General features: G+C 46.3%; 1 protein-coding gene across 7 annotated transcripts in view; it reads right to left on the bottom strand.

Annotated features, from left to right (window-relative positions):
• Positions 1–25,735, bottom strand: part of plekha6 (pleckstrin homology domain containing, family A member 6) — a 368,857-nt gene that overhangs the window by 115,826 nt on the left and 227,296 nt on the right. The window contains exon 1 of one of the 7 annotated variants that reach the window (XM_078242067.1): positions 18,290–18,310. The exons of 5 other annotated variants lie outside the window; for them this stretch is intronic. The gene's annotated coding sequence lies outside the window, so the exon portion shown is untranslated. Of the gene's footprint in view, positions 1–18,228; positions 18,249–18,289; positions 18,311–25,735 lie in introns of those variants that run through there. One more of the 7 variants, XM_078242068.1, reaches the window with a different exon arrangement.

Below are 25,735 nucleotides of genomic sequence, written 5' to 3'. Positions count from 1 at the left end.
AGTGCTAACCACTGTGCCACCGTGCCAGGAGCAACACCAGGCATACCTAAAAATGAGGTGTCAACCTGGTGAAGCAACAACACAGGACTACCTGCGTCCCAAACAATGGAACCTGCATGCAATAGACAGAGCTGAGCAAATGCTAAGCAAATGGGCGGCACGGTAGCACAGTGGTTAGCACTGCTGCTTCACAGCTCCAGGGACCTGGGTTCGATTCCCGGCTTGGGTCACTGTCTGTGTGGAGTTTGCACATTCTCCTCGTGTCTGCATGGGTTTCCTCCGGGTGCTCCGGTTTCCTCCCACAGTCCAAAGATGTGCAGGTTAGGGTGATTGGCCATGCTAAAGATTGCCCCTTAGAGTCCGGAGATGCGTAGGTTAGAGGGATTAGCGGGTAAATATGTAGGAATATGGGGGTAGGGCCTATGTGGGATTGTGGTTGGTGCAGACTCGATGGGCTGAATGGCCTCCTTCTGCACTGTAGGATTTCTATGATCTATGAAATGATCTAAACTCCGCAGTCCTGCCACACCCAATCATGAATGGTGGTGGACAATTAAACAGCTAATCAAACGAGGAGGCTCCATAAATGTCCCCATCCTGAATGACTGAGGTGCCCAACACATCAATGTTAAAGACAAGGCTGAATCATTGGCAAGTATCTTTAGCCAGGAGTGCTGAGTGGATGATCCAACTCAACCTGAGGTCGTCAGCATCACTGATATTATCTTCAGACAATTCAATTCACTCCACGTGATGGAACTGGACACTGCAAAGGCCCTGAAAACATTCCCACACGAGTACTGAAGATTTATGCTCCAACACCCAGCACATTCCTAGCCAGGTTATTCCAACACGGCTACAACATTGGCAACTACCCGACAATGTGGAAAATTGCTCTGGTATATCCTGTAGACAAAGATCAGGACAAATCGAACCTGGCCGATTACCAACCCTATCAGTTCACCCCCGGTCATTGGCAATGTGATGGAAGGTGCCATTGACTGGGCTATCAAGCAGCACTTACACAGCAATAACCTGCTCACTAATGCTCAGTTTGGGTTCCTGATCTTGTCACATTCTCAGTCCAAACTTAATGGCCACTTCAGGGCCTTTTCCCACAGAAACTATAGAAACCCTACAGTGCAGAAGTAAACCTTTTGGCCCATTGAGTCTGCACCGACCACAATCCCACCTAGGTCCTATCCTCATAACCTCACATATTTACCCTGCTAACCTCTGCATCCCAGGACATTAAGGGGCAATTTAGCATGGCCAATGCTCCTAACCTGTATATTCGTAGAAACCAAGTGGCAATTACAATGGCAAATCCACTTCTCCTGCACATCTTTGGACATTAAGGGACAATTTAGCATGGCCAATCAACCTAACCCGCACATCTTTGGACTCTGGGAGGGAACCGGAGCACCCGGAGGAAACCCACGCAGACACAGGGAGAACGTGCAAACTCCACACAGGCAGTCACCCAAGCCGGAAATCGAACCCAGTTCTCCAGAGCTGTGAGGCAGCAGTGCCAACCACTGTGCCACCCATCCAACCTCGATTTTTAGGCTGGCGGGTGCCCGATGAATGAGGGTGGGAAATAGAAAAGGTGCTCACCCTCGATCTTGGGAGGAAAGTGGTGGATGGGTATCTCAATCGGAAGGCCCCTTCACACTGCGGCACCCTCCCCACAGGGGCTGGAGACCTCCCAGTCACACACCCTCTGCCTATCACAGCAGTAAGATTGCTCCCCTGATGACGTCTCCGAGTGCATCCTCTCCCCTGGACCCCTCGATTTAGTCTCAGGCATGTCCACTGCAGTGTTGTGCCTGGATGGGCTGGAGAACTGTCAGCCAATCTGATTGAATGACAGTTCTCCGACTGCGGGCCAAAGTCCCGCCTGCTGTCAATCAACATGAAATGGCAGTAGGTCTGTCGCAGTCAGCAGGGATGGGTTTCCTGCCGACTCTCCAGATGATGGATGCCGAGCGCTCACCATCCTGAGAATTCAGGCCAGGGTCTCAATGATAGCTAATCAGCATTTCTACCTGGATAAAAGGCCCATCTGATTCACATTGCCATGGAGATAGGCTTTGAGAGGGGAATACTTTCTAAGATATCTCTAAAATTGCACAGACATGGTTCGTCTGTTAGGGTTCAGGAGAGAGAGCAGATAGTGGCCAAAGCTCTCAATAGTTCACTGTGCAAAGATGCAAGTGGCAGCTTGCACCAGGCTAGAAAGACCAAATTCGTGAAGAGTTACAAGACAGGAGGTTTTGCCTAGCTTCAGCTAGAGGGACATGTGTCCAGAAAAATTTTACACCATGGAAGACAATCATGGAGTTAAAATTTTTTAGACTGGGAAAGGAAAAGATCAGAAGTAAAGTCGAAGGAGCAAAGAATTAATTTGGGCTGATAATGGGTGGACTGAATGTCTATTCAAAGCATGGTGTTACTAAGAGCTGATTGTGTTTTTTTTTTAGTTGTATAATGAATTCTGTTCTGTGATTTAAATGTATAAGTTGCAAAAATAGTGTTTAGTCAATTGTGCTTTTAGCCTGTTTGTTACAGTAAACATCTTAAACCATGAAATCTCGCCGTATCATCTGACCAGCTATTAACTGGAAGTCCAAATTTATTTTCTTTTAAAGTTATCCATCTCTAAGGTGAATTGTAACAACACAAAATTGTTCAAAACAAATATCGGGCACCACTGTACATCTTTACAGGTGCTGCAGAGGAACAACATCTGAACAACAATGGCTACCAGCTTAAGGACAGATGCAATGGCTATATCCAAAATGGCGGGCGTTGGACTGGGGTGGGAACAGTAAGATATCTCACAACACCAGATTAAAGTCAAACAGGTTTATTTGGAATCACGAGCTTTCGGAGCGCTGCTCCTTCATTAGGTGGCTCGCCAACGCCTCTACTTTCTCAGAAGACTAAGGAAATTTGGCATGTCAGCTACGACTCTCAACAACCTTTACAGATGCACCATAGAAAGCATTCTTTCTGGTTGTCTCACAGCTTGGTATGGCTCCTGCTCTGCCCAAGACCACAAGGAACTACAAAAGGTCGTGAATGTAGCCCAATCCATCACGCAAACCAGCCTCCCATCCATTGATTCTGTCTACACTTCCCGTTGCCTCGGCAAAGCAGCCAGCGTAATCAAGAACCCCACGCACCCCAGACATACTCTCTTCCACCTTATTCCATCGGAAAAAAGATACAAAAGTCTGAGGTCACGTACCAAACGACTCAAGAACAGCTTCTTCTCTGCTGCTGTCAAATATTTGAATGGACTTACCTTGCATTAAGCTGATCTTTCTCTACACCCGAGCTATGACTATAACACTACATTCTGCACTCTGTCATTTCCTTCTCTAGGAACGGTATGCTTTGTCTGTATAGCGTGCAAGAAACAATACTTTTCACTGTATATTAATACATGTGACAATAATAAATCAAATCAAATCAAATCAAACCGTCGGTTCAAAGTGGAGAGGATCTCCAAGAATATCGCGCATATCGACACAGACACCAAGTTTTTCCACTCACCAATGGAGGAGCAGCGCTCCAAAAGCTCGTGATTCCAAATAAACCTGTTGGACTTTAACCTGGTGTTGTGAGACTTCTTACTGTATCCAAAATGGAAGCAGTCCCTTGACTGCTCGCTAATCTATCAAAAATCACCCCTGTTTTCTTTCACCAGAATAAGAATTCTGCTGCTGCGCTAAATCCATGACTTGAAGGCCTCCAGCTATAGCAACACATCGATATCTCTGGAAAGAGGTGAAGAATAGGTGGGCCTGCGTACTTGGAATTAAATCCCACCTTTGCAAACCCACAATTCCTGATGCAAGGGTTACTTCTCTTGAACCGAGAAGAATCGCGGGAATATTTTCTCCACCACATCAATTAAAAAAAGAATGCACATCTAAAATTCTAATTCAGAGAATCCAGCAACTAGAAAACGTTGCGCGGCTATTACAAAGAGAAAACATCTCCCCAGATCTAATCTAGATGAGTACACAGCTGGTATGAGTGGTACGGAATGGTACGTCTTCGCCCCTCTGCCAGTAACCCTTACCATTGGCCGCCTGCCCCTCTGCAAGCTTCGCGCCTGTTCACTCACTCTGTAAACATCTCACCCATACCCACTTGTTCCTGCAATGCTGATAGCAATCATCAACCGTGAGGCATAAAAGGTACTTTCATTAATAAAACAAGCGTTGTTAGGTTACATCGTTCTGGCTGGGTTGATTATTTAGTTACTGTGTGTCTCAGGTAACATCAGCATGCGGGGAGGCCATGTCCCGCCGTCACCCTCTCACCGTGGGGTACATCCCAGGTGAACGCAATTCTGTCCTAAAAGTGTGCAAATCTTTAACAAGCGTCACTGGATCATAGCCAGGGACCCTGGTCGATGCAGTCGCATTGTGGTTATGTTAATGAACTAGTAACACAGAGGCTTGGACTAAATTGAGTTTGTGGGACCCCATTAAAAGCAATACTTTTCCTTTGCTCCGAATCTATCATTCATAGTCTTAATGATGAACAAGATATCTGCAAAATAGGATGCCTCCACAAACTTCTACCATCCACCTCAACCTCCCTGACAATTGGCAGTCTAGTCCTAATGGGTATATCATTCCTATCAGGTTTCTTTTCAAAAGACGCTATTATTGAATCCATAAACACTCCCCACTTAAACGCCTGAGCCCTGGTACTAACCCTTGTAGCAACATCCTTTTCAGCTATTTATAGCCTCCATCTTATCTTTTTGCACTAATAAAATACCCCCGATTTAACACACTTTCCCCTATTAATTAAAATAATCCACTAGTAATTGATCCTATTAAACATTTTGCTTACGGAAGTATTATTGCTGGTTTAATTATCACCCTTAATCTCCCCCCAACAAAAACCCGAATTATGACAATATCCCCTCTGCTTAAACTATCAGCACTTCTAGTCACAATTATAGGCCTACTTCTAGCCCTAGAACTTACCAACCTAACTAATATTCATTTCAAAATTGATCACACAATTCAATTGCGGTTCAAATCCCATCAAGGCAGTTGTCCAATTTAAATTCAATGAAATAAATCTGGAATAAAAGACTAGTAGTGACCATTGGTGGCCAGATTGTTGTAAAACCCATCTGGTTCACTAATGTTGGGGTCCTGGAATTGAACCCCAAGGAATATTATAAAGCCAGACTAGCCCCCTAACAACTTTCTATTTTTTGGCATAAATGTGAGGATAAGAAGCTTCACTCCAGGTGTAATTCCATTGACAAATTAGGGACCTTTTATCAAAAAGAGCTTTATTCATAACACAGTTTAAACGTAACTCTTAACAAAATGAAGCAGCTTAACGTATAACAGTTAACAATAGGTACAAAATGAAAGGAAACAACTCTAATTCCTAACTTATCACTATTTCAGTTCCAAGTAAGCAACAGTCCTCTCAGACTCAAATGCCACTTTAAATATGGTCAGCAAACCCAGGTATACTTGCTATAAAATGTATTAATAGCCTTGAAGCTTTCAGAGAGGTTTTAATTTTCAGAGCAGCTTACAGACTTCTGCCTTTAAACAACCCCAGCCAGAAACTCAAGAGAAAGCTGTTTCTCTCTTTCCACTACAAACCTAGCTCCTCCCATTAACCACATGACCCTGAAGACCTAAACCCAACTTCTATTCCTTTAATTAAAAAGGGGACCTTTTTTTGGAAATAAAAGTTCATTAACTCTATCTTGGTGATCTCTACATGGCTAAAACGAGTAAATATCCTGCTTTCCCAGCATCTGAGCTGACCCAGTGGTTGGTTCTTAACTGCCCTCTGAAATGGCCCTCTTGTAAATTCATTCATGGGACATGGGCATTGCTGGCTGGCCAGCATTTATTGCCCATCCCTCGTTGTCTTTGGAGGGCAATTGAGAGTCAACCACATTGCTGTGGTTCTGGAGTCACATGTAGACTAGACCAGGTAAGGGCGACAGACTTCCTTCCTGAAAGGACATTGGTGAACTAGATGGGTTCTACAACAGTTGTCTATGATTTCATGGTCATCGGTAGATTTTTAATTCCAGATTTTTTTTTATTGAATTCAAATTCTGCCTTCTGTGATGGCGGGATTCGAATCCAGGTCCCCAGAACATTCGCTGAGTTCCTGGATGAATAGTCTAGCGATAATACCACTAGGCCATTGCCCACCATGCCAATCAAGTATTTAAGCAGTTGACTCACCATCATCTTCTCAAGGGTAGATAGTTTTGTCAGTAAAAGTTAGCCTTGCCAACAACAGCCAGATCACGTGAATGAATAAAATTAACATGACAGACTGTTCACTAACTAGGCAGCATCCTTGGTAAATCTGTAACTGTTTCTTCACAGATTGGTGACAGCAGAGAAGGAGGGCTCTGACAAAGGGTCATTCTGACTCTAAACGTTGGCTCTATTCTTTCTCCGCAGAAACCTGCTGAGATTTTCCAGCATTTTCTGTTTTTGTTTTGGATTCCAGCATTCTCTTTATAATAGGGGGTTATATGTAAGGAGGCCATTTGGCCCACCATGTCTATGCTGGTCTTCTGAATGAGCAATTCACCTAGTGCCATTCCCTCTCCTTCTCCCCGTAACCCTTGAGACATTCTTCCTCTTCAGATAATTACCCAATTCCTCCTTGAAGGCTTTGACTGAACCTGCCTCCACCACACACTCAGGCAGCACATTCCAGATCCTTGCAACTTTGCTAATGGCTTCACATCATTCCTAAGATGTGGCCCCAGAAGTGGGCACAATACTCCATTTGAAGTCGAACCTGTGTCTTATACAAGCTTGACATAATTTCCTTACTTTTGTACTCTAACAAAGATCAGGATGCCGTGTGCTTCATTAACTGCTCTTTTAGCTGCCCTGCCATCGTCAATGATTCTATGCACATAGACATCCAGCATCTCCTTGAGAATTGTACCCTTTATTTTATTTTGTCTCTCTGCATTCTTTCTACCAAACTCAATCACTTCACACTTCTCTGCTTTGAACTGAAGCTGGCAATTGCCTGTCCATTCTACGAATCCTTCAAGGTTCTACACTATCCTCCTCACAGTTCACAATACTTCCGAGTTTTGTTTGAGGACATCTTTTGAAATTATGCCCTGTACACCAGGGTCTGGGCCATTTACATGCATCAGGAAGAACAAATATCCCAAAGTGCGGTGGATGCTGGGACAGTGAGTAAATTTAAGGAGGAGTTAGACAGATTTTTAATTGGTAATGGGTTGAAGGGTTATGGGGAGGAGGCAGGAAAATGGGGATGAGGAGCGTATCAGCCATGAATGGTGGAGTAGACCCGATGGGCCGAATGGCCTAATTCTACTCCTGTATCTTATCGACTTGTAAGCCTTCCTTTTGGGAAGGAAATCTGTCATCCTTAACCTGCCTGGGTCTACATGCAACTCCAGACCCACAGCAATGCCTCTGAAGTGCCCTTTGAAATGAAGGGCAACCAGCGATAGGGAATAAATGCTGGTCCAGCTAATGGCGCCCACATCCTATAAATGTAATTTAATTTGCATTTAGACTGGGTTTATCATCTCTACTGAAAGGTGGCATCTCAGGCAGGATAGCATTCCCTTTGTACTACCCTTGGAGTGTTACCGAGAATTGTGCACTGGACTGAGACTTGAATCCAAGACCCTCAGATGTACGAGGCAAGTTTTTTACACAGCGGGTGGTGGGTGCCTGGAACTCGCTGCCGGGGGAGGTGGTGGAAGTAGATACGATAGTGACTTTTAAGGGGAGTCTTGACAAATACATGAATAGGATGGGAATAGAGGGATGTGGTCCCCGGAAGGGTCGGGGGTTTTAGTTCAGTCGGGCAGCATGGTCGGTGCAGGCTTGGAGGGCTGAAGGGCCTGTTCCTGTGCTGTAATTTTCTTTGTTCGGCGGCACAGTGGCACATTGGTTAGCACTGCTGCCTCACTGTGCAAGGGACCCAGATTCAATTACAGCCTCGGGGTCACTGTCTGTGTGGAGTTTGCACATTCTCCCAGTGTCTGCGTGGGTTTCCTCCGGATGCTCCGGTTTTCTCCCCCCGTCCAAAGACTGTTAGGTTGATTGGCCATGCTAAATTGACCATAGTGTCAGGGGGATTAGCAGGGTAAATGAGGGTGACGGGAATAGGGCCTGGGTGGGATTGTGGTTGGTACAGACTCGATGGACCAAATAGCCTCTTTCTGTATTGTAGTGATTCTCTTTGTTCTTCTGATTCAGAGGTGAAATTTCCAGCCATGGTTGACACTCCATCACATACAAATTGGATTTCAGGTAGTCATACATAAAAGTATGAGGTAATAATGCATCAGAACTACCAATAATACTTTATTTGAAGTTAATTTACACGTGTTGGTATCAGATCAGCAACATCTGGCCACCTTTGGGATCAGGGATCTAAGTAGCAATGTCTTACTCCCCGTAGCGATCATCCCAAGAGCCAGGAAATGGAACAGAAAGTTTCTACCTGCTTCAAGAAGCACAGGAATCCAGCTGCCATCGTGATTCTAGTTAAATATTTAAATGGTTGCATGATTGCTTTAAGAGCTGATCATCTGATTTGATGGTGATGTCATTAAGGTGTTGCCCAGGCTGCTGTTTTAGTTTCAGTTTCTACTCTGTGCAAACTGAAACATCTCTTTCAATAAATCTGTTGTTGTTAGCTTGAATCTACACGTGCAAACTACATATTTTCTTTTTGTTTCAGATCCACAATCACTAACACAGTGAGAGCATTGCAATTCTCATTTCACCATGAGGTCAAGGATGATTGGAATCGAGGGAAGGCTATTTGAGAGGAAGCGAAAGTGGACAGAGATGGGGGCGAGAGATATTGGGGCACTTTTGAAATGTAGAAGCAGAATGAGCAACGTGTGAGACATGGAGAAGATGGAGAGAGACAGAGGAGCGGGAGCAAGATGTCAACGATGCCCAGAATGGCAATAACGTCAGCTGTGGCTCAAGTTAAGCTCTGGCCTTTCCTTAGCAAAACCACCAATCACTTCCGCAGCCTGTAAATAATAATCTCCAAACTAGCCCGTTCTGCAACGACATGTATTAACCTGTGTTGATATTGACAACACTGTCCTTAGATTTCAGTGAAATGTAATGGGTGTGGCTGTTTTGAAACAATCAAATTAATGCACATGTGATTAGCACTTGGGTTCTGCCAGGGCACATTATTTTGACCTCTGTACCATCAGTGGTGGTGGCAATGGGGAGGAGACGGCAGAGGGTGGTCGTGAAGGAAAATAGTTGGATTTGATAAATTAAGGATAGCGCACAGCAAGTGTGCTACACGCACAGATATTCATAGCACAATACACTATCAAAATGTTTTAGCTAAGGTCTAATTTTTCCTCTCGATGCCGAAATGCAACAACAATAAGGATTACAGAAGGGTAGAGTCATCTTTCAACCATGTCAGATTTATGAAGCAGTGCTTTATAATTCACGCCAGGAGGTGAATTACTTTTGAGTCAACACCCATGTCGTAAATACTTGCATCACCAGATCACAGATTGCTGTGCTCTTTCCTCGCAGAACAATTTCCATCACTTCTGTAAAATATCAAACACGACAGGTTCTATCAAGTCTGGGCCTCGCATCTACATTCCAGTGCTGTGCGCTAGGTGCCAGTTAGTGAGAAAGTGAAAGGTACGTTGGAATTGGGCCATAATGTTAACCTCGAGGCAATCCCTGTCCCATGCAACACCCATAAGATGCAGTGAAGCTTACTGGATGCTCACTGCTCCCCAAACCGCCATGAACGGTCTGCTAGAACCATCAATAACAAAAACTTGCAATTATTTAGTGTGTTTAATGTAGTGAAACATCCCCCCCAAGGCACTTCAGTAAAAAAATGTTGACTCCCATCCTGATTTGGAAATGTAGCGCTGTTTCTTCACTGTTCCTGTGTGAAAATCCTGGTATTCCCTCCCACACAGCACTTTGGATGTACCTACACCACATGGACTGCAGCAATTCAAGAAGGCAGCTCACCACCACCTTCTCAGGGATAATTCGGAATGGGCAATAAATGCTGGCCCAGCCAGTGACGCTCGCATCCCATAAATTAATTTTAAAAAACCACCCAGCCACTTAAATAGAAATTCCAACAGTGGTCAAAGATGCAAGTTTTAAGGCATGCCCTAAAGTAGGAGCGAGGGGTGGAGAGGATGAGACCTTCAGGAAGAAAATCGCAGAACAAACAAGCAGCTGAAGGCATGGCCACCAACGATGGAGAGATAGAAATCAGCAACCTATACGATGCCAGAACGAGAGGAAGGTTCGCGATCTGAGAGGATTGTAGGAGGCTACAGAGATATGCAGCAAACAAAGGGTTAAGTCTGTACTTTAGTAGCTAGTTTTTACAAGGACTTGGTCAATAGGCTGCACTACAGATTTTTTTCATACAACTCCAATGAAAGTTTTGTTAATTCTATCATAAGTAATTCCTGTTGCCAAGTTAGATTTAGCTCAAACCATCTAAATCTTGCCCACCCAAGTAACAAGCTGAGTCACATCCTTCACTATTAAATTATTATTAAATTCCCCATTCAACCATGAACTGACACGAAACACCAACTAGACGTTGTCATCTTACTCTTTATAGGATATGGACAAACTCTGCAGTGTTAGATTATAGAGATGAATGAACTGTGCTGGATAGAACAATGGGAAAGCTTACAACTATTATCGAGGGGAAGCTCCCTTAAGATTATTAAAATGATGAATTGTGTTAATATTCTCTATTTGATTATAAATAAGTCAAGGGGTAAAGGTCAGTCAGACCACTTGTTTCATTTATTTAAGAACCAACTATTCCAATGGTCGGCCTCCCCTCCTTAAAGTTAAGCTCGTCCAAAGCTCTGATGTCTGTTCACCCTTCACCTCCCTGACTGTGACGGAAATGGGTCCTAGCTTAGCTGCCACTTAATTTTAAAATTCTCAGCCTTGTGTTCAGATGCCTCCAAGGCTCATTCCCCTCCCTATCAGCCCTCTAATACCCCTGCATTCTTCCAACTCCAACCTCTTTTCTTTCCATCCAGGGGCGGCACAGTGGCAAGCACTCCTGCCCTACAGCGCCAGGGACCCGGGATCAATTCTGGCCTTTGGGTGACTGTGTTGCACGTTCTCCCCATGTCCACGTGAGTTTCCTCTGGGTTCTCCAGTTTCCTCCCACAATCCAAAGATGTGTGGGTTGGGTGGATTGGCCAGGTGAAATGACCCCTTAGTGTCCCAAGACGTGTAGGTTAGATGGATTAGCTACAGTAAACGTGAGGGGTTAGAGGGAAAGGGGCTCGGGGAGAGGGTCTGGGTAAGATACTCTGTCAGAGAGTCGGTGCAGACCCGAAGGGCTGAATGGCCTCTTCTGCATTGCAGGGATTATATCACATCCTTCAGCCAACCATTGGTTCAGGAATTCTCTCCCGAAATCTCTCCAGTTCACTATCTCACACTCTGCCTTTAAGATGCTCCTTAAAACCTAAGGTTTTATTAGTCACAAGTAAGACTTACGTTAACACTGCAATGAAGTTACTGTGAAATTCCCCCAGTCGCTCCATTCCGGCGCCTGTTCAGGTCAATGCATCTAACCAGCACATCTTTCAGAATGTGGGAGGAAATTGGAGGTACCCAGAGGAAACCCACGCAGACACGGGGAGAATGTGCAAACTCCACACAGACAGTGACCCAAGCCAGGAATCGAACCCGGGTCCCTGGCGCTGTGAAGCAGCAATGCTAATCACTGTGCTACCGGGCCGCCCCAAAGAGTTTCCCTCTTTGGCCTGAAGACTTTTGTCTGATTGGACTCCCTTGAATGTTTTATCAACTTAAAGCCACTATGAAATACAAGTAGTCATTATTGTTGAGAGTGAGCCAACCCTCCTGTTTTGCGAGGGCGCAAACGCAAACCATTTTCAAATTTGACAACTGTTTTGGGAATGGAACCAAATCGGGCTTTGATGGGCTAAACTCAGGCAAATGAGGATTACTGACACAAAGCCTCCAGAAGGGCCAGAGGCAAAGGGAACCGCTCCATAGGTTGTCAGGGCAACCAGAGTCTTTGTGGTTAGGCAACACAGCTTAAGATTTTAACACATCAAAAATAAACATCAGCCCAGTGATAAAACAGGCAGATAATCAGGAGAGCTTTGTGAAATTGCAACTAACTGCTAGGTCACCTCATAATGCCATATATAATTCCAAGGTGGCATGGTGGCGCAGTAGTTACCATGTTGCCTCACAGCGCCAGGGACCCGGATTTTATTCCTGGCTTGGGTTACTGTCTTTGTGGGAGTTTGCACGTCCTCCCCGTGTCAGTGTGGGTTTCCTCCGGGTGCTCCGGTTTCCTCCCACAGTCCAAACATGTGCATGTGAGGTGCATTGGCCGTGCTAAAATTGCCCCTTTGTGTCCCGGGACGCATAGGTTAGAGGGACTAGCGGGGTAAATATGTGGGGTTACGGGGATTGGGCCTCCGTAGGATTGTTGTCGGTACAGACTCGATGGGCAGAATGGCCTCTTTCTGCACTATAGGGATTCTATGATGTCAACTCAAATTTTTTCCACCAAGATCCAAAGTTTTAAAGCTATCTTGCAACTGTGCATTTGCAGTTTACAACACATCACGAGTGCATTTATGAGGAGACAAGGGTGAGAGCAAGGCGGAGCGAGTGGGAGGTGGAACATGAGGGAGGTAGAAAGCGGGAGGGAGGTGGAGCAAGAGGAAGTGTTACGATCCCACGACAAGATCCCAGAATGGAACCCTGGGTCCAAGGACTGGAATCTCTTTTATAAAACATTGAGGCAGAGTGTCAGAACGCTGCTAATAGACTTAACAAGAAAGAAACATTCATTAAACATGAAAAAAAATTAGATTATGATACGATGTTCCTTTACTCCCCCCCCTATCTTAACAATTACACACAGATATTAAGATGAACACAAATTACAAAGTACATCTTAAGCTACAATGGCCTCATTAACACACAAAGTCTCTTTTAAGCACACAAGATGACTGTGGCAAGACACACTCATAGAATCATAGAATCATAGAATCCCTACAGTGCAGAAGGAGGCCATTCGGCCCATCGAGTCTGCACCGACCACAATCCCACCCAGGCCCTACTCCCACATATTTTACCCGCTAATCCCTCTAACCTACGCATCTCAGGGCTCTAAGGGGCAATTTTTAACCTGGCCAATCAACCTAACCCGCACATCTTTGGACTGTGGGAGGAAACCGGAGCACCCGGAGGAAACCCACGCAGACACGAGGAGAATGTGCAAACTCCACACAGACAGTGACCTGAGCCGGGAATCGAACCCGGGACCCTGGAGCTGTGAAGCAGCAGTGCTAACCACTGTGCTACCGTGCCGCCCTACTGTGCTACCGTGCCACCCTCCTCTCTGAACCCAAGGGAATGTCTGTGGAGTTCTCCTCAATATCCCCCAGATGATAGTCATGTGAGAGTTTCCAAACTCCATTCCCCAAAACACGCCTTAAAATCATTGTTCACAACAATGCTTGTCATTAGTGGTTTGGATTCTGAAATCCAGTCCATGTTTTCCAAATGACTCTTTTGAACAGAGCTTCCAGTCCAATTTTGCCAGTGAGTCTATTCCAGGATTTATGCCAACCCCTTTTGGATTTCATTGTCTTAAAAGTTTTTACACAAACTCTGAGGTCCAGCCACCGATTTCCACAATTATTTCAAGTAATATCTCTCAATCTGTAGCAATTTCTCACAAAATTTAGCACCACTGCAGATATCTTTCTGGCCTCTCACGCTCCAATGCCTTTTCAACTCTCTGTAACTTTAGCGAACAGCAATCTGTTCTGGTTCCAAGTTTCCTCGGTTCCGTTAACTCCAGGCTTCTTGGTAATCTCTCTTCATTTCTCTAGCTTCCTTAACTAACTGGACTTCAGGTTTCTGACATCTACTTTGCTAACCATTACTCCAAGGTACGGCTTTTCCTCTAGCAAGGCCAAGAGAGATCTTTAGCCATCTAAAACCAACTACATCTAGCAGCGCTGTGAGAGCTGCCTTTTCTCTCATTCCCTAGCTTCAACTGCATTCAAATTCAACTAAACTAAAATGTAAACGCTTCTCTCTCTTGCCAAACCCCAGTTGCCAAGCAACCACTGCTGGTAAATTTACTCTTCACACCGTAGACCTCTCTAAGCATAATAGAATCATAGAAGGAATTGAAACCAACCCTCACAAATACAAACACCTTTGTCCAGCATGAATCTAACTATCGGTTTTATCTTTCCAGGCACTGAAACATAAAATTAAACTCACTTAAACTGATACCTTATTTCTACTGTCTACAAATACTGTCTATAAATCCCTTTGTTTTCGTAACAGAAGGCAGAGCACAAGGGGGCAACAGAGAATGGGGCGGGGGAGGGAGAAAGAGAAGGGGAGGGAGACATTGAAAGAGAGTTAACAGAGAAGGCATGAGGGGCCATGGTGAGGGGCCCAAAATTCAGAATATTTTTGTTCATGGGAAGCTGACAAGGCCAACATTTGTTGCCCATCCATAGTTGCCCTTGAACAGAATGGATTGCCAGGCTATTTCAGAGGGTAGTTAATAGTCGATAAAATTTCTGTAGTTCAGACCTGGTAAGGATGACAGATTTTCTTCCCTGCAGGGTAATAATGAACCAGATTGCTTTTTACAATAATTGATGATAGCTATCAGGGTCACCATTACGGAGACTAGCTTTATATGACAGATTTATTCCACCAGCTGCCAGGGTGAGATTTGAACCCTTGCCCTCAGAGCATTCGCCTCGACCTGTGGATCACTACTCCAGAGGCATTACCACTATGTCACCATTGCCTTCTCATCTCCTCTGAGAGGTCATGAACCACAACTCATGGAGGAGAAGCTAGTCCAACTCCACAGAAATTTTCAGGGGGCTAGGAGAAGCCTACCCTACAATGGAGCCAACCAGTTTGAGAGTGCAGGTTGTGGGCTGGCTACCCATTGCACCTTAATCCCATGAAAGCAAACTCTGCTGGTGCTGGGAATGGGGGTAGGAATCCCAGAATTGGATCCGACCTGTCATTCTTCAATGGCGCCTGTGCTGTCCTGACAACCTGGAAATCCGGCCTACAGTGTCGCCAGGCTGAATTTTCCCGAGGGAGGTGAAACCCTAAGATTGAGGCCACCTGCAGGTCCTGAGCTTATGCATGGTTTCATCGTTCAAATGTACATGAAACAGCTTCCTAATATAATGCCCATTGCCTTCGACATCCAATTACACCCAGTGGGTGGAAGACCCATTGAGAAGACCCAGGAGAGGTGGCCATCGTTGAGGCAGGTAATTGAGCGTGAGGGCACCTCAGAACAGAAAGGCTCTCGGATGTCAACTGAACCTGTTTAAAAAGTGAAGGCCAGAGATGTTAGGGCCATCAGTGTGGAGGGAAAACAAGTCCACCGGGATCAACGCCGCTTTTGTAGATTTATCATTGTAGTTAAGAAGGCGTATGGTGTGCTGGCCTTTATCAATCGAGGGATTGAGTTTAGGAGTCCAGGGATAATGATGCAGCTATATAAGACCCTCGTCAGACCCCACTTGGAGTACTGTGCTCAGTTCTGGTCTCCTCACTATAGGAAGGATGTGGAAAAGATTGAAAGGGTGCAGAGGAGATTTACAAGGATGTTGCCTGGATTGAGTGGCATGCCTTATGAGGATAGGCTGAGGGAGCTCGGTCTTTTCTCCTTGGAGAGACGAAGGATGAGAGGAGACCTAATAGAGGTGTATGAGATGTTGAGAGGCATAGATCGGGTGGACTCTCAGAGGCTTTTTCCCAGGGTGGAAATGTCTGCTACAAGAGGACACAGGTTTAAGGTGCTGGGGGGTAGGTACAGGGGAGATGTTAGGGGTAAGTTTTTCACACAGAGGGTGGTGGGCGAGTGGAATCGGCTGGCATCAGTGGTGGTGGAGGCGAACTCAATAGGGTCTTTTAAGAGACTCCTGGATGAGTACATGGGACTTAATAGGATGGAGGGTTATAGGTAGGTCTAGAAGGTAGGGATGTGTTCGGCACAACTTGTGGGCCAAAGGGCCTGTTTGTGCTGTAGTTTTTCTATGTTTCTATTGGGGGCTTGAGAGGAACCTCCAATGGTTCTCCCACCTGATGGACACCTCCATTCAATGCCAGGGCTCCAGACTTGTCTGGGGATCTGATCGACACTGGGAAAGTTCCAACAGCACTGGATAATGGCCCGAGATTGGGGCCTTAAGTGGCTATTGGCTGCATGCTACCCTCCCCAACCACCTCCCCCACCCCGCCAAGGCACCAGCTGCCGCTTTCCCCGACAGTCATTCTTGGCAAAGCCGGCCGGAGACGGGACGGCATCGGGTGAGCCATCCCAACTGGACTTCCCGCGACTTTACCAGTAACTCTCCCCCTTCTTCCAAACCCACCTCTACGGGGCCAGGAAAAACTCAACCCAGGAGTGTCAGCTGCTACAATAGGTGCGGTACAAACTGTATGACAGGCAATGGTTCAGTCACATACAGTATCGCATTTCCGTACGGTCTGCTACCCTGAGCCACGTGCCGTATGGGCAACCAGATTTTAAGATGGGTGAGGTTTACCAGTAACTAGCGATGAAGCCGAATTGGGATAAGCTGTGTCGTTTACGGAGAGCTGGGATTTCAAATGGTAACAAGTGCTTTTACAAATGCAACACAGCAGCACCACCTCTGCCCCTTGTCCCCACAAACCCCACCAACCCTCCTGCTGTGAAACACAGTTATCCGATCGTAGTTTCCAAGCAGCTTGAGAATCTTAACCCCCAGCGCAGATAGAAAGCGAGGATTCAGCCCTTCATTTCATTTCCGAATTAAGGTCATATTTTTTCCCCCCTTCCTTTATCTGCACACAGTGTGTGCTGTGTAGCAACCATGTCCACGGGATCTGCTCGCATCTCAGGCACGTCAACGCAACACTACCAAAAAAAGCACACAGAATTCTCCCACACATTTAACCGTCTGCCATCCTGGGGTATTTAAGAGACAGGCAAGCAAACACACGGACCCCACCCCCCCCCCCCCCCCCCCCGCCTTCCCTCTCCCCCCACCATCACCGCCCCCCACATACACACACACACTCCTCCATCCAGAAAACAAGCCTGAGTCTGTCTTTACTGAACACTGTAATAGAGGCCCATTCACCAGGTCCACAGGAATACTGCAATGCAGCATTACCCTGACAAGTGTGTAAAGGAGTTAATCAGCCTATGCAGCAGTTACACTGTCCTTATAATCGGCACCTACCTCTTCTTCCTGTCTGCCCTAAACTTCAGCATTATTTTAATGGCAGACAGCTCCTGCAAAATCAATACCCCGGGATGCTTGCAGTGCCCTTCCGTCCCACGGGCTTGGGATCTCGGGATCATTCCCTGCACATCCTCATGTCTCGCCTCTGAATTCCACTGCTGGAGACGGGGAGGATGGCAGCTTCATTCTGAAGCTCGGCCTTGGCAGCCTGACAAGCCTATATACACCTAGGCAGCCGGCAAGGTGAAGTGCAGGAGACAGAAATTCTTCACGCAGTTTCTTTTCTCAACACCCACCCCACCCCCTGCCCGCCACCCGCCCGCCACCCCCGTCTCCCCCTCAAGGGAGGGTCTGAAGGACACAGGAATCAGTCAGATACTGAAGGTAGAGTGGTCAGTAACCTCTCTCAGTAATGAAGCACCAAGTCTTGCCGATAAAGCTATTTTACAATAGCTCAGTGCCTGCAGGTCTGTGCTAAGACCTATTTAATCCTTTACAGTGATCACAAAGCCGTCAAGTGCTGCTGTCTCCTTCAATTTGCACTAATGGATTACTTCGCGAAATGGTTTACCCTTTAAATGCCACACCTTCATCACATTGAATTATACAAAATAAAATTCAGGCAAAAAAGAAAGCATCAACTCCTGGCTTCACGCGATTCGCAACCACTGCTCTTGATAGAGGTCAGCATCATATTTCCACAAAAACCCCTCTGAATCTCAGCGAGAGTCGCAGCAGAGGCTGGCAGCAGTGACCCACTCTGTTCCGTCAAGACTTAGTATTATAAAAAGGGCAGCACCCTGTCTGTCATCAAGATTAGGGTGATCCCAGATTAGAACACAACTGTGTGTAAGAGATCTCACGGTGTTATTTACAGGAAGAAGGGTAGGGGGGATTCTCCAAAGCGTCCTGGGCAACATTTACCCTCTCAACCAACATCGCTAGAAAGATGTTAGCTGGTAATTCTCACAAAAGATACAAAAGTCACAGCTTGGTCTGGCTCCTGCTCTGCCCAAGGCTGCAAGAAATTACAAAGGGTCGTGAACGAAGCCCAGTCCATCACTCAAACCAGCCTCCCATCCATTGACTCTGTCTACGCTTCCCGCTGCCTCGGAAAAGCAGCCAGCATAATTAAGGACCCCACGCACCCCAGACATTCTCTCTTCCACCTTCTTCCATCAGGTAAAAGATACAAAAGTCTGACGTATCATACCAACCGACTTAAGAACAGCTTCTTCCCTGCTGCCATCAGACTTTTGAATGGACCCACCTCGCACTAAGTTGAGCTTTCTCGACACCCTAGCTGTGACTGTAACACTACATTCTGCACTCTCTCCCTTCCTTCTCTATGAACGGTATGCTTTGTCTGTATAGCGCGCAAGAAACAATACCTTTCATTGTATGCTAATACATGTGACAATAATAAATCAAATCAAAACATTACTATTTGTGGGAGCTTGCTGTGTACATACTGGCTGTCACATTTCCAACATTACAACAGTGATTATGCTTCAAAAAGTATGTCATTGGCAGTAAAAGCTTTGGGAGTCCTGAGGTCATGTAAGATGATGGCTGGAATGTTACCACTGTTCACACCGGCGGGATTCTCTCATCCTGCTGCAGTGAACAGAGATTTGACTGTATCTAAGGAAAGATGTGCTGGCCTTGGAAAGGGTGCAGAGGAGGTTCACAAGAATGATCCCTGGAATGAAGAGCTTGTGGTATGAGGAACGGTTGAGGACTCTGGGTCTGTACTCATTGGAGTTTTGAAGAATGAGGGGGGGATCTTATTGAAACTTTCAGGATACTGCGAGGCCTGGATAGAGTGGACGTGGAGAGGATGTTTCCACTAGTGGGAAAAACTAGAACCAGAGGGCACAACCTCAGGCTAAAGGGACGATCCTTTAAAACAGAAATGAGGAGGAATTTCTTCAGCCAGAGAGTGGTGAATCTGTGAAACTCTTTGCCGCAGAAGGCTGTGGAGGCCGGGTCATTGAGTGTCTTTAAGACAGAGATAGATAGGTTCTTGATTAATAAGGGGATCGGGGGTTATGGGGAAAAGGCAGGAGAATGGGGATGGGGAAAATATCAGCCATGATTGAATGGCAGAGCGGACTCGATGGGCCGAGTGGCCTAATTCCGCTCCTATGTCTTATGGTCGGGTGCCAAATTCTCCGACTTCGATACTGTGGGATTGTGGCATGAACTACCGGTAAAATACATAAATCTATATAAATGCCCAATATATAAATGCAAGTCTGTCTTTCTTTCATTGCTGATTGTGAAGATGCTGTTAGTGTACAATCGGCTTCATGTGTATACTGGCGAAGGGTGGATGTATTGGCAGTAGCCTCTGTTAGCACAGGATGATGGGAAAAAAGCCACCCAACATTGACTCACACTTTGGAGGTCAAATGCTGCAGATGCTTGGCGTTTGGGTCACAGACACTGCACAGAGGAAGGCCCCACCATCTCGGATTTCAGAGATGCAAAGACGCTGCTTTATTTTAATGTTTCTGACCCATCATGAACCCCCTCGATTGCCTGGTGGGTTTGTTTTCATTGTTACATATGGTACGAGTCAAGGTTTTGTTATAATGTGTTACCACTTAAAAGGGCAACGTTATGGCATTATGAATCTGCCAGTTACTTGCAGGGAACACTTGATCAAAATAGCTATATCTAGAGAGAGAGTCCGAGAGAATGTGAGACAGAGGGAGCCTGACTGACAACGAAAGAGTGAGACACAGATGCAAAGGTACACAGATAGTGAGAGACTCAGACAGATAGACAGGACAGCACCAGGAACCTAGGTTCGATTCCAGCCTTGGGTGACTGTCTGTGTGGAGTTTGCACGTTCTCCCCGTGTCTGCGTGGGTTTCCTCCGGTGCTCTGGTTTCCTCCCACAGTGGGGTTCCATGTGCGGGTTAGGTTGATTGGCCATGATAATGCGGGGGGTGGGGGGGGGGGGGCGTGGTTTGCCTAGATAGAATGCTCCTTTAGAGAGTTGGTGCAGTCTCGATGGGCCGAATGGTCTCCTTCTGTACTGTAGGGATTCTATATTATAAGGGGACAGACATATCGCCCCCTCAGCCATAATGTACCGCGGGTAAGAAACTGACAGAGAGTGAGACACAGAGAGTGAGAGAGACAGAGAGAGAGAGAGAGACAGAGACAGAGATAGGGAGAGACAGAGATAGAGAGCAGCACAGACAGATAGAGAGGGCAGCATATTACGAGGAGATGGGAAGATTGCAGCCCCCCCATCCACCGGAATGAAAGTTGGTGTGAAGCCAACATATTCCATACCAACCCACCCTACCACCATAACGCACACCCTCCGTACTGCACTGAAGTATCAGCCTAGATTACATGCTCAAATCTCTGGGGTGGGGACTTAGCAGCAAGGTGGCACAGTGGTTAGCACTGCTGCCTCACAGTGTCAGGGACCTGGGTTCGCTTCACGGCTTGGGTCACTGTCTGTGTGGAGTCTGCACATTCTCCCCGTGTCTGCGTGGGTTTCCTCTGGGTGCATCGGTTTCCTCCCATAGTCCGAAAGACGTGCTGGTTAGATGCATTGGCCATGCTAAATTCTCCCTCAGTGTACCCAAACAGGTGCCGGAGTGTGGCGACTAGGGGATTTTCACAATAACTTCATTGCAGTGTTAATGTAAGCCTACTTGTGACTAATAAATAAACTTTAAGAGACCTGTCAAAAGGAACTGTAAAAAGTGGCAAAAGAAACTGTGAAAAGAACAGCTGTCAAGGTATTTAAAACCCATGCTCTTTAAATCTTTAAAGAAACAATGTAGACTGTTAAAAAAAATGCCTTTTTAACTCTATTGATATAAATGGATTCTTGATAAGCAAGGGGGTGAAAGGTTTGCCGGATCTGTGGAGTTGAGGTTAGAATCAGATCAGTCATGATCATATTAATTGGTGGAGCAGGTTCAAAAGGATGAGTGACCTACTCCTGTCTCTAATTTGTATATATTATGTTGTTCAGATAAGCCTGAGGGGTATCGTTACTGGATTCGTGATGCATGAGATTTTATAACCTTCCATTTGCACAGTGGGAAGCTGCCATTTCACAGTTTGATTGGCTTCTCCAAGTGGCTATAGACTCTTTGAAGTGGGACGATGAATTCCAATGCTTGTTTTAAGAAGGGATTAAGCACTTGAATAAAATGTTTGTGATTATGTAATTGAACAATAGTAAATGCAGTGTATGTGCTTTTATAGATGAATAAGAGGGTTAAAAAAAAAAGTCTGCCAAGGAGACTTAGTATTTTATTTTATTTCATCTCAGCATTGGCTCTGAGGTCTGCCCATGGTGGTTACTGGATGAGTTGGCATAGAAACATAGCCCCACATACAGACATTCACGCATATACGCACACGCAAACATCTACACAAACATATCCACGCACACACAGATGCACAAACACCCCCATACATAGACACACATGTCCACACAGAACGCACGCGTGTACACAAACATCCACACAAACTGAAATGAGGCCAAGTCTCCTCCTTTGCCTTGGGTCTGAAGTTTGATTCTCATGGCTGGAGGCAAACCTAACACCAGCTTGAGAGGAGGAAGCTCCATTTAAACAGACGTGTTGGATGAATGTTGAAGTGACTGTCAGTATTTCAGGGAAAATGCCTGACAAGGGATCAATTTGCTAAGTGGTTTCACAAACACACGAACGAATTGAAGTGATGAGAATATGGAGCAGGCTACTGCAAGGAGTATGGCTGCGGAGAATGGGCATGCATTAGGGGGAAGCCAGAAAAACATTGGCAGGAGAAAGGAATGGAAGGGGAAGCTGATACGGTGAGCTGAAGAGGGGTGGGAAGAGGCATCTACTTGGACCAGTTGGGCTAAATGGATTGCAGGTAATTCTGTGTGCTTGCCCCGACCATTTAGTTAAAGAGGCAAAACAGAATTGCACTCAGTCTTTTCCCTCTTTGTGGATCATTCAGTTGTTAGAGACATCACTGAACCCTCCTTGGAGGAGGCAGAAAAGAATGGGTGGCACGGTAGCACAGCGGTTAGCACTGCTGCCTCACAGTTCCAGGGACCTGGGTTCAATTCCGGCCCACGAGTGACTGTCTGTGCGGAGTTTGCACATTCTCCCCGTGTCTGCGTGGGTTTCCTGCGGGTGCTCAGCTTTCCTCCCACACTCCAAAGATGTGCAGGTTAGGTTAATTGGACATGTTAAATTGTCCCTTGGTGTCAGGGGGATGTGAGGGGTAAATATGTGAGGGTACGAAGATAGGGCCTGGGTGGGATTATTGTTGGTGCAAGCTTGATGGGCCAAATGGCCTCCTTCTGCGCTGTAGGGATTCTATGAGTAACTCTTTCTACCATTTTAATGCAACCAAAGAAAATTGGGGAGGTGATGGCCTAGTGGTATTATCGCTAGACTATTAATCCAGAAACTCAGCTAATGTTCTGGGGACGCATGGCAGATGGTGGAATTTGAATTCAATAAAAAATATCTGGAATTAAGAATCTACTGATGACCGTGAAACCATTGTTGGAAAAACCCATCTGGTTCATCAATGTCCTTTAGGGAAGGAAATCTGCTGTCTTTACTTGGTCTGGCCTATATGTAACTCCAGACCCACAGCAACAGCAATGATGTTGACTCTCAACTGCCCTCGGGCAACTAGGGATGGCAATAAATGCTGGTCCACCAGCAACACCCATGTACCACGAAAGAATCTTTTAAAAAATTAAACATACGATAAATTAGTCCTATGCTCTTGCAGTAACTCGTAACTGGGGCTCCAGTATTCTAAAACCAGTGCTACACAACACTCCCACGGCCAAGGAGAAAATGCGATCAAGCCTTTGGATTGCTTGATTGCTTAAGCATACCTCAAGTTGCAAACTGCATTACCCTCTCCCGAGCCATGAGACTTACACAATAAATATAGCTAAACAAATCACCTCCCGGGCTCCCACCAACCCATGGCTGTGACTGAAGGATTGTTGAGTAATACCACACAGAAAGCCCTTTGTGCCTATCCTCTCTGAAAGTCTTATCTTATTAGTCCCAAATTCCTCCACTTTCATAAATGGCCCTATAAATGTTTTACTCTTCAATTTATCCAATTCCCTTTGAAAGTTAACAATGAATTTGCCTCCATCGCCCTTTGGACATTTCCGATGAAAACAAATCGCTGCAAAAAGCAACTTTTTCTTTATGTTTCTTCAAATCTTTAACCAATTGGTGTGGGTTAGGTTGATTGGCCATGCTAAATTGACCCGAGTGTCAGGAGATTAGCAGGGTCAATATGTGGGGTTATGGGAATAGGGCCTGGGTGGTATTGTGGTCGGTGCAGACTTGATGGGCTGAATGGCCTCCTCGGCACTGTAGGGATTCTTTGATTCTATGAATTGCCTTTAACCTGTTGTCCTCTGGTTACTCAACACTGGAACCGGCTTCTCCTTATTTACTCTATCAAATCCTAATGGATTGGGAGTTATTTTAAGTTATAGTTATTTTATTAGTGTCACAAGTAGGCTTACATTAACACTGCAATGAAGTTACTGTGAAAATCACCTAGTCGCCACACTCCAGCGCCTGCTTGGGTACACTGAGGGAGAATTTAGCATGGCCAACGCACCTGACCAGCACGTCTTTCAGACTGTGGGTGGAAACCGGAGCACCCGGAGGAAACCCACGCAGACACGGAGAGAACGTGCAAACTCCGCACAGACAGTGACCCAAGACGGGAATCGAACCTGGGTCCCCGGCGCAGTGAGGCAGCTGTGCGAACCACTGCACCACCGTGCCGCTCCTCTATACAACTTTATCCAATCACATCTAAACTGTCTGTGATTACAGATCAGTCTGTCTCTTCCCAATTTTCTGTTCCTCCCCACCTGCCTCCCCCCCCCCCAACCCCCCCGCCCCGCCGCAACACACACACCCTTTCTGCACTGCCTCACCACCTCGGTGTGGTCGAACAAAATGGTAACTCTGGTTGCTTGAGGTGGGGATGATGAAATTAAGCTCGCAGCCTTTGTTGCCATGGCAATGTTCCTGCAATTTTCACACAAACTGCACTAGCTAGCAGCTTGGAGTTCGAAAAAAAAAACCAGGAACAAGTCATATGATGCAGCACAGGAAACCTCTGGAAGTAGAATGCCTTCCAACAGTTCATGGACCCTACCTATACAAGTAAAACCGTTCTCACCGGCTGACTCTAGCTCGGAATTTCCACACTCGAGACAAACAGAGCAGCGTTTTGGTTCTTTACCAGAAATGGATTAGAACGGAATCAGTGTTGCGTGTGACAGAGATCTGGACCAGAGCAAGTCACTGCACGTCGCAATCTCACACAGCAAGCTTCCTTTAGGGTTCTGGCACATCTTTCCTTGCGAAAGATAAGACAAACTACGCAGTAAACCGGTTAATATTTTTGCTGTTATGGGCTTTCCAGAGGTTACATTTGCTTAAGAAACATTTCAGATGGAACCCAGAATTAAAGACATGGTAGATTAATGTGGGGGGGGTGAGTGGGTATGGGAGCTTGGGCCATAGATGGGGGCGGGTGGGGGGGAAGGGGGTTGTGAAGGCCAGGGTGTGCAATGGGTGTTGAGAGGGCAGGGTCACGGGCAAGGGTGTCCAATGGGTGCAGTGAGGGCAGGGTCATGGGCAAGAGTGTCCAATGGGTATGGTAAGGGCAGGGTCACGGGCAAGAGTGTCCAATGGGTGCAGTGAGGGCAGGGTCACGGGCAAGAGTGTCCAATGGGTGCAGTGAGGGCAGGGTCATGGGCAAGAGTGTCCAATGGGTGCAGTGAGGGCAGGGTCACGGGCAAGAGTGTCCAATGGGTGCTGTGAGGGCAGGGTTACAGGCAAGAGTGTCCAATGGGTATGGTAAGGGCAGGGTCACGGGCAAGGGTGTCCAATGGGTGCAGTGAGGGCAGGGTCACGGGCAAGAGTGTCCAATGGGTGTGGTAAGGGCAGGGTCACAGGCAAGGGTGTCCAATGGGTGCAGTGAGGGCAGGGTCATGGGCAAGAGTGTCCAATGGGTGCAGTGAGGGCAGGGTCACGGGCAAGAGCGTCCAATGGGCATGGTAAGGGCAGGGTCATGAGCAAGGGTGTCCAATGGGTGCAGTGAGGGCAGGGTCACGGGCAAGTGTATCCAATGGGTGCAGTGAGGACACGGTCATGGAAAAGAGAATGCAATGAGTACATGAGGTTTTACACCCAACTATGAGAGCATCATAGTCTGACAGTGATGGTTGTGCAAAGCTATGACCCTCAGCAGGCAAAGGGCACTGGGCAAGTGAGGTTGAAAATTCATTCGAAAGCATTTAATTTTCGTGAAGTCACTTCTCACTGTATCAGC

Source organism: Mustelus asterias, chromosome 25 (genome assembly GCF_964213995.1).
Source record: "Mustelus asterias chromosome 25, sMusAst1.hap1.1, whole genome shotgun sequence".
Lineage (NCBI taxonomy): Eukaryota > Metazoa > Chordata > Chondrichthyes > Carcharhiniformes > Triakidae > Mustelus > Mustelus asterias.
This window is presented reverse-complemented; position numbering and strand designations above follow the sequence as displayed.